Genomic DNA, 8,771 nt, shown 5'->3' on the forward strand with positions numbered 1-8,771 from the left:
TTCAACCTGGAGTATGCTTTATTATTTTGTCTTGGTTCTTGATATGTGCAGGTTAAGAAGTAAACATGTACTTGGGTATTTCTGACTGGCCCATGTAGTACAGCCACAGGGAGGATTTATTCAGGGGAACATGTCTAGGAGCAACACGTTGCAACTGGTCACTCCTCCTATAAGAAACAAGTTGCCACAGTTGTTAAATGGATGAAAATGGTGACAACACCCCAAAATTCCCCATAGGGATTCTTGTACAAGGAGTCCCTGGCTAACCAGGGGATTCTCTCCTCATTTCTTCTCTTCATCTTTTCTTCAGTCCCTGACAGTTCAGTGTTTCTGTCTTCTTAAGGTATTGGGTAGGCTCAAGCAGAGCTTTGGTGAGGCTAGCACACACTTGTTGTACACAACCTTGATATAGCAGAACTGATGAAGATCAATCTTTCTCAATGCTCGGTACTGGTATGCACAGAGAAGGCTATTAAAAGCCTGCCTACCAGCAGCTATTGTTAGCACATGCCAAGCATCCTGATATGCCAAAGTGTTGATAAAGAGCTTATTTTTTGCATACCACACACCTTGTATGACTTTTTTTTTTTTTTTTTTTTTTTTAAATGTGAAAATCTGTGTCTTCTTTACTGAGATGTTGTTCAGGAGGGAAATTTTCCTAAAGATACCTAATTCATTCCCAATGATATTATGCAACACACTGGAAAAGGACTTACTTTGTCCCTAAGCCCTCATTTCCATAGGCACACAGTAGCTGCAGTTAACTATACATTTTCCACATTTCAGCATAAACATTACTGGAGGTCAGCTGTGAAAATAAGGTCTTTTTGGATGTTTAGAGTGCTTCCCTGACCACTGCAGTACCAGCACTACAACTAATCTCTGTAGACATAGTTACATAGAGATTTTTTTAGTTCATTCTATGTCACTGAGTACCATGCTGCAGCATGCTCTGTCCACAGTAGATCAAGAACTCAATTTAGCTGAGGTGAACTGATTTTCTGGTTCATTGGATGTTAACCATTAAAACCTGTACTTGTTTGTGAAATTAAATTTCTTCATGAGAGCAGTCTATTCTGATGCAAAGAGCTGTCACATCAGAAGCAAAATAAGGAGGGGATTTGGAATCTGTCTTCTTTGTGTTTGAGTAGTGAGAAGGAAAGCATCACAAAGCTGGTAAAGCTAATTTGTGGATAGCCAAAATGACAATTAGTGTGAAAGTCTTCATAGAAGAAAGGCATTGAAGATACTAATGCCTGAAGTAGAGATGAAAGAATTAATCAATGTTAGATTAAATTTCTAAGAGCTATAGCAATCTCATTATGAAATGTATGCATAAAGAGAGTTTAAAATCATCTATGAAGACAGGCTCATAGGGCCCACTAAATCCTCCTGATGTTGCAATCTGCACTTGGAGCAAAAGAACAACTCCCACCACATCCTGGGGACTCTCTTCATCACTATTGCACAGCTGCTGCTTCCTTTGGACTACTAACATGAGTCCTATGTAGACTTGGTTTGTAATTAAGATAAAGCAGATCCAGGGTTACTTTCCATTCACTTGGCTGTTCTCTGATTTGGTGCCATTTCTTGTCTGAGGGAATTTCCTTTCCATGGGTATCTGTCCTAAAAACAAGTGAACAAATGGGTATTTGTTGTTGCCATTGAGTATGCCATGAGATGATGTAAAGCATGCCTGTGAGAATTAGCTGCCAGTGTTATCAGCAAGACCTGCCTTATACACTAAATATTCATTTTTACTTAACCTACAACTGTTCTATAATTCCTTGAGGAACAGAAAATTTTACTTCACAGGTAGATAAAAATAGAGACTGGTGATACAGTTCTGGGATACTTGCTGATAAAAGATCTAAAACAAATAAAAGAACATTACATTATCAAAAAAACTTAAGAAAATAAATAAATGCTGAAAGTCTAAAACTGACCAAAGCTCAAAGCAAAGATAAAGGTGTAGAATGCTACACGTTAGCTCCATGCCACTGAAGTAAAAACAGGTGGTGCAAACAGCCAGCAGGTCATACTGCATGTGAAAAAGCTCTTAGGCACAGATTTTGGTGGTTTACTTTCAGCATCATCCTATACTAAAGCACATACTCTTGAATAGTATAGTTACCCATAGCTTTCATAATAGTTAAAAGTTAGTAAATGATTTCCAAATATGCCACTCAAGGATATTGAGTGCATACCAGGAGATCAATGAGTTAATTTTCCTTGAAAATTTTTGCCAAAATTTTCCTGTGTGAAGAAATGCATTATGGGTTTCTAGTGTGAAACTAAACATAAAAATAATGTACTGGGCTGGAAGTTACATTCTGAAACAGCAGCTGAAATTCCCTACCTTCTTGAATCAGATTCACCATATAATGGGCAAGCTGCCTATCACCTGTATGCTGTCTAGCTGTTTGTCTATCTACCTATCCTATTTATACTATTTAATTCTCTTTGTTTCATTTTAATATTAATTATTTTTTCATTATGGAGCTTCCATTTAATGAGCATGCAGTTCAAACAACCACTTCAGATTTTGACTGTTTATCATGAAACCATGATTCAGGAATACTGAGAAGGGAGCATCTGGAGTTTACTTAACTCCTTTGACCCTCAGGGTATAGCATCTCCTCTCCAGTTCCATTGCACAAGCCCACATCCACCCACTGGTGCCTGGAGTGTGGTAACCTCTAAGCTGAGTGTGTGTAGATCTGCACACATGCCAGCTGCAGAGCATTGGGTGTACACTTCTGCTGGCCTTTGTACATGCCACTTGGGGAGGTCTTGCTTAGCAAATCAGCCTGACTGGTTAAATGGAGGGACAGTGTGACTGTATTACCCCAGATGCTGAAGGGGCACAAATTTAATAAATAAAACCCAGTGAAAACACTGGCCCCATTCTCTTCTTTCCTCCCTTCATGCAGAATTGGACTATTTATAGACCAATTACTGCTTCTAGCATGTTTAAGAATTTCCACTTCTGCTCTGTGCCTCTCATAGAAGATTTTTGATAGATCCATGAGAGAGAGTGGAAGCTAATCCTGAGATTTTCAGTAGAGAAGTGGGGAGTCAAAAATCACAGCTGTAACAGGGACTGCTGGGCTGCTTCCTTCATCCCTGTGCTGCAGGAACCCCCAAGAGTATCAGCACCCCCATAAAAGACCACTACAGTCATACTGAGCACACACAGGCTGGCCAAAGGTTGGGTGCAGCTGTAAGTTTTCCTTTTCCTCATCACCTGCAAACTGCTCGTGGTATAGGTGCCCCCAGTTGCCTGCATGTTAACCCTGTGTGGACAGACTGTCTGTCCCCAAAAACTCAGACTCAACAACCAAGAGGTGGAAAGAGGGCTGAGAGAACCACTGATCACAGAGAAAGGCTCACTGACCTCCATGCTTTCTAAAGCTGCTGTGCTAAGTTATTTTAGTCAAGTTGCTACTATTCATAACATATTCAGGAATGGGCTCATCATTTTATGGGCACATGTACACTAGTCAACTAACCAGCAAAAACTATCCTCAAGCACAATTTTTAACTCTCTATTCATGGCTGTCTTTTTGGCATTGAGCCTTCAGGGCTGAAGGGATGGAGATCTTGACCTGAAACTCTGGGGATGTGCAGCCAGCCATCTGCTCTGCTTGCCTTAGCATGCCAAGGATCAAAACTTTTTAAAGCATTTAGATATTGGTGACTGTTTGGGGCTGCGGGAATACATTGCTTGTAGATACTTAAGAAAAAAGGAAAGAAATAAAAACCAGCATCCCATATGCCACCTACCTGTGCCTTAGGCAAGTAAGTCTTTCAGTCACAGCCCTGGTCTATGGACCAGAAGTAAAATGGAGAAACTGAAAATGGTTGGAAGTTGTAGAGCAGCACGCTATAGTCACTAACCTACCAGAGTCATCAGCTCTTGTGGTACTGGGTACTCAAGGTGATTGTAAGGCTCCAGCTCCTGGGATCTAGAAACGAATTAAAAATAAAAAAGAAAGAAAGAAAACTTCTAACTCTGAAGAAATTGTGAAATGTGACTGAAATACGTGGATTAAAATTTTTGCTCGGAACATCTAAGTCAAATACAAGCCAATGTGATTTCTGAGGTGAATGGTACTCTATCTTTTGCCTTCTGATAAATCTTTCAATTTCTCTCTCTCATTTCTCTTAAAACTTCTTCCTAGCACTTTCCCACATCTCTGTTTACTCCCTCTTCTCCTGTTGTCTACTCGCCCCTCATTGCTCCACCCTGCATGTTTGCTGTTCCTGCTTACCACAACATCCCCTTGGTCATCTGCCTTCTCCTGTCAGGGACAAATATTGGAAGCAATTGTCTGACATGTCCCTGAGGACAGCCTGGGCTCCAAGCTCTTCAAAGTAAGGGGGAGTACTAACCTTCATGAAGCAAGATAAATTTATAAATAACGACAATTTTTGTTTTATTATTTCTTGTAAAAATATGTGGATTCTATTCCCAACTCAGACTGTTTAGTAAGTCAACTTGGAAACTCAGAATTGAAGGTTTTGCTCTGCCCAACATAGAGAATAATTAGTTATGCAGATCACCTGTCTTGCTTTCCTCTCTTCCTGCCTCTTAACTGTATTGTACAGACAATTGGCTATTTATTGGAGCAGACATCAAATCTCAAGCCCAATACTTAGTGCACTCATGACATAGGTATGAACATAGTGTATGTTTGTACATCGGAACTAGCAAAAGTAGAGTATTTCCCCAGACTGAATTTTTACTTCTACAGAAGCTGCAGTTTGTAAGACAACTGTAAGTTTTTATGTGAATATAAGGTGATTTAAATGTATCTGAAAAGTGTAACTTACAAGACAAGTTTGAAAGCAGGCCATTTTAGGATGACTTATCTTCACCTGTTTATAAAAATAAAAATGTCACGCTAAAATTCAGCACAAGTTCTTCCAGATCTTTGGGCAAGAATTACACATACTGCCATCTGAGAGATTCTGCATAAATCAGATGTGCTTCTCCCTGTTACCCACTTGGTTTATGTCATACACATAGATTTCAATATTGAAAAGCTTTTTCAGTCACTCTGCAAAACTCCTGCTTCCCATACCTAAGCTAAATCTGACTACTCTCAAGATTACCTGTGAAAACTTTCAAGGCTACCACAGCTGTGGTATACATGCAATATACATGGGAGCTCAACGTTTTTCCTAAACAAGTGTTCCATGAGTAGCATTTCCTCCAGTAAAATATGTTTCAAGTCCTTGCTGCAGTATGGTGTCTTCGTGTTTCTCAGTTCATTGGTGACACCTGTACTGGCTGTGCACTGGGCAGTTCAGAGGCTCTTGGCTTTGCCTCTTGGATATCCTGAGGAGCTCTAGACCTGACTGTGGACTCTGAGCTTTCCATGGCTGCCCCATACATTTCCTTGGCCATCTATGCAACTGATAAGGAAGGAGTAAGATATATCACAGGAGCTCTGAATTGAATAAATGATACAGTTGGATTGTATACATTAAATGAATTTTAAAAATGCAGGACACCTGAACATAGAGAGACAAAGCATGTTTTCATAACAGTGAAAACAAGTATAGTTGCTCTAATATGCAGATTAAAAGTTCAGTACAGCATAAATACTTGCCTTAGAAACAAAATCTTCATTATAATGTACTTTGTATATTGCACAGTTTGGAAGGTTGTGGAGTGGTGTAGATGTGGCTGATTAAATGCTTGTTGAAGTGTCCTTTTAGAAGTCCTGAGGTTTAAATTGTACTGTTGAGATTTTTAAGAGGCTCTTTTGAATTAAATATGCATCTTCTTAGCCAAAAGCAAAGGAAACATGAAAAATGTAAATGAATGACTTCAGAAAGAGGAAGGCTGGCATGTCGGGCAGATGGAAGCAACTACCTTATCACCACTTCCTCAGAATAACATCATTGTGTGATTCCTTTCTTGCTCCCTTGTCTGGTAGAGTCCAGGAGAGACAAAGCAGGACTTGTTTTAGCTAGAACAGATGACAGCTTTCATCTCCCAGGCTTATCAGAATTAAGCTATTTCCCCTTAATTTGAATAAAATTATTTATATTATGATTTAATTATTAAGTTCAGACCCAGATCATACTGTTGAAATTAACTTTTATTATGTTGTAGGTAGCATAAATGTAGCTAACTAGATATGTACTGCAGCAGTTCTTAGCTTGCAGAGCACACTTTCTGGGAGAGAGTTGCTTTGACCTTATTCAACTTACTAACGAGCAGTAGAACCTATTTTCCATTCAATTTCCATAGTTTTCTTTGTATTTTAAATCCCAGTTGACTTTATAAAGCTTTTGTTTGTTTGTTTGTTCCTTTTTGAAAGAGAGGTTGTACCTACTGAGATGATAAAGATAACTGCCTCTTTCTCCTAGCTTTCCTACGTACTGCTGGTTTTACCTGGAATATGCTTCTTACATGATGCCATGCATTATTCTCTCTTCTTACCTTCAAGGCAGCTGAGGTCTTGGGCTGCTCTTTGTAGCAGAGGAGGCCAGCACAGAACATGGATATGTTCAGCTCTCCCCTGGCAATATTTCATATCAAGTAACATTTTGAACAAAGCCATACTAAAGAAAAAATAAATACGTCAAGCAAATGTCTTTTTGTACTTACTACTTTGTGCGCAGCAGACTCATGTAGCATTGAATCTGGGACATCACATCTCACCTAGGACAATACAGTGGAATTTCACTAACAGCTTAACTGTGACATTGTAGCGAGCAACGAGAGACAGAAAACTTACTGTAAAACACAAAGAGATTTTATAAATAATCCTTGAGATTCAGAGAGTTACTGGCAAAGTAAATTGCTTTTTGTGAGACCATAATCTTCTTTCCTATTTATGTCTCCCATGGGTTACATATATACCACCTTGTAAATGCTTTCAGCTTTTTCCATTCCATTGAACAAGAAACCAGCTGGGAGCTGAGTGTGGTTCTTTTCTTAATTAATTACCAAGCAGCCTCACTACAGGTGGTTTAGAATTCCCTTATAAAACAGTAACACAGCAATAAATAAATAAATATCACTCTGTCTTTTAGTTTTATAAGCTGGGACACACATTTTCTCAGTATACTGTCATTACTAAATCATAACTTCACTTCTCCATTCACCATGATTTTAAAGAAATATTACAGTATTTTTCACTGTAATTTTCTAGTGTCTTGAAAGAAAAACTGACAAAATTCAAGCTATATGACTTCTTCCCATACCTAGCCCAGGAATCAGAGAATAAAAAGCTCTTACAGCTTGACACAGTGCTGTAAAGAATGTAACTTTACAAAGGAGCAAGAATAATGTGAAAGCCTGAAATGGCTTTCAACTTCAAATGTAGGTTATCAGTACAAGAGAAAATGCACTAAAAATGCCTACTTCATCAAAACAAACAGCACTTCTGAGGGGTTCGTATTGTTTTACAGAAGAATTCTCTCAGATCTGGAAGAGAACGTCTTGTAGTACATTTTTCATTTTGACTTGTCACTTCAAGATACTATGACAGCCTGTTGTCAGAAATTTTCTTAAGATATTTAAAGAAATAGGATTTAAAAACTAGTTCAAAACCTGTGCAAAAACTTGTGAGTCATTTCTGGGGAATACAGAAAATTTCTATAAATCGCAAGTTTTCTATATGTTTTGAATTCCATAAAAACTGCTGAAATGTTGAAGAACATTTGTGGCATCACACAGTAAAGCTGGAAGCTTTTTCCAGATTGTTCATCTCTGGGGAGACTGTAATTGAAATAGTGAACCTGGGCACATTTTTAGACTTGACAGGCTGGATAAACTGCCAGTGTAATGTGGCAAGAATCCATTTATAGAGCTATATCAGTCTACCTCATCCCTTGGCAATAAAGGATTTGGACCATCAAGGATAGCAGGATGAAGAAAAGCAGGTCAGAAAGTTGAGAAGAGAAATAGACAGCATAGGAAATTTTTTAAGATAAATATCGAGCTGAGCATACCTCTAAAGGGTAACACTTTTTGGCTTAGGTGGGAAAAACTGAGGGGTAAGGAAGAAGAGAATGTCTACATAGATTTCTCTGTGTTTGTTATTGTTACTGTTGTATGTTTGCATTATTGAAAGGCATAAAAGACAGAACAAACAGGTTCACACCTAATGTTCTGAAACAGGCTTAGTCCTGAGTTGGCCACCCATCCAATTACCATGTGTGCGCACAGTTAGAGTAATTAGTTAGTTAGTTAGACTAACATTAGTTGCCATACTGGGAGTTAAACTTATATATTCAAGATTAGTTTCCACCTGTTTTACTTTTGCAATTTCCTTTCTCTGGCTTTCCTTCTTTCATTTCAATTCAGTGGCCTTAGCTGGAACTCTTCAATTCCTCTGCTACCCCATCAGGTGCAACACAAGATCTGCTTTCATCTTCTTTTAGTGGCTGGGTTTTCCTCTTCTTTTGTCTCCTAAGGAAAAAAAAAAAAAAAAAAGAAAAAAAAAAAAAGCCACAAACTCAGGCACGAAGGATTCATTTTGTTTGTTTATCTCTGAGGTCTATGAGAAAACATGCTTCACTTGCCTGCATAGCCAGATAGCAGGAGAGGAGGAACTTTGAAGGACTGAATCCTGGACTTGGTAGCAGGCAGCTGATACCTTCCCGGTGTCGTGCTGAGGGTCTGCTCTATATACCCACCTGTTAGCCTTTAAACAACTGCAGCTGAAACAACCAGGCAGGAGAAACAGACTGACCAAGTGCAAAGGCTTGTAAAATGCTAACTGATCACATAATCATAGAATCATAAA

General features: G+C 38.8%; 1 long non-coding RNA gene across 1 annotated transcript; it reads right to left on the minus strand.

Moving 5' to 3' along the window:
* Window positions 1-1,516: 1,516 nt before the first annotated feature.
* On the minus strand, window positions 1,517-8,402 carry LOC107311765 (uncharacterized). The gene is made up of 4 exons (XR_001554232.3): window positions 8,274-8,402; window positions 6,626-6,679; window positions 3,905-3,968; window positions 1,517-1,626 (listed from the first exon to the last, which is right to left on the minus strand). It is a non-coding gene; the product is annotated as an uncharacterized LOC107311765 (long non-coding RNA).
* Between the last annotated feature and the right edge of the window lie 369 nt (window positions 8,403-8,771).

This window comes from Coturnix japonica, chromosome 3, assembly GCF_054131305.1.
Source record: "Coturnix japonica strain WE chromosome 3, WE-NBRP24, whole genome shotgun sequence".
In the NCBI taxonomy this organism is placed as follows: Eukaryota; Metazoa; Chordata; class Aves; order Galliformes; family Phasianidae; genus Coturnix; species Coturnix japonica.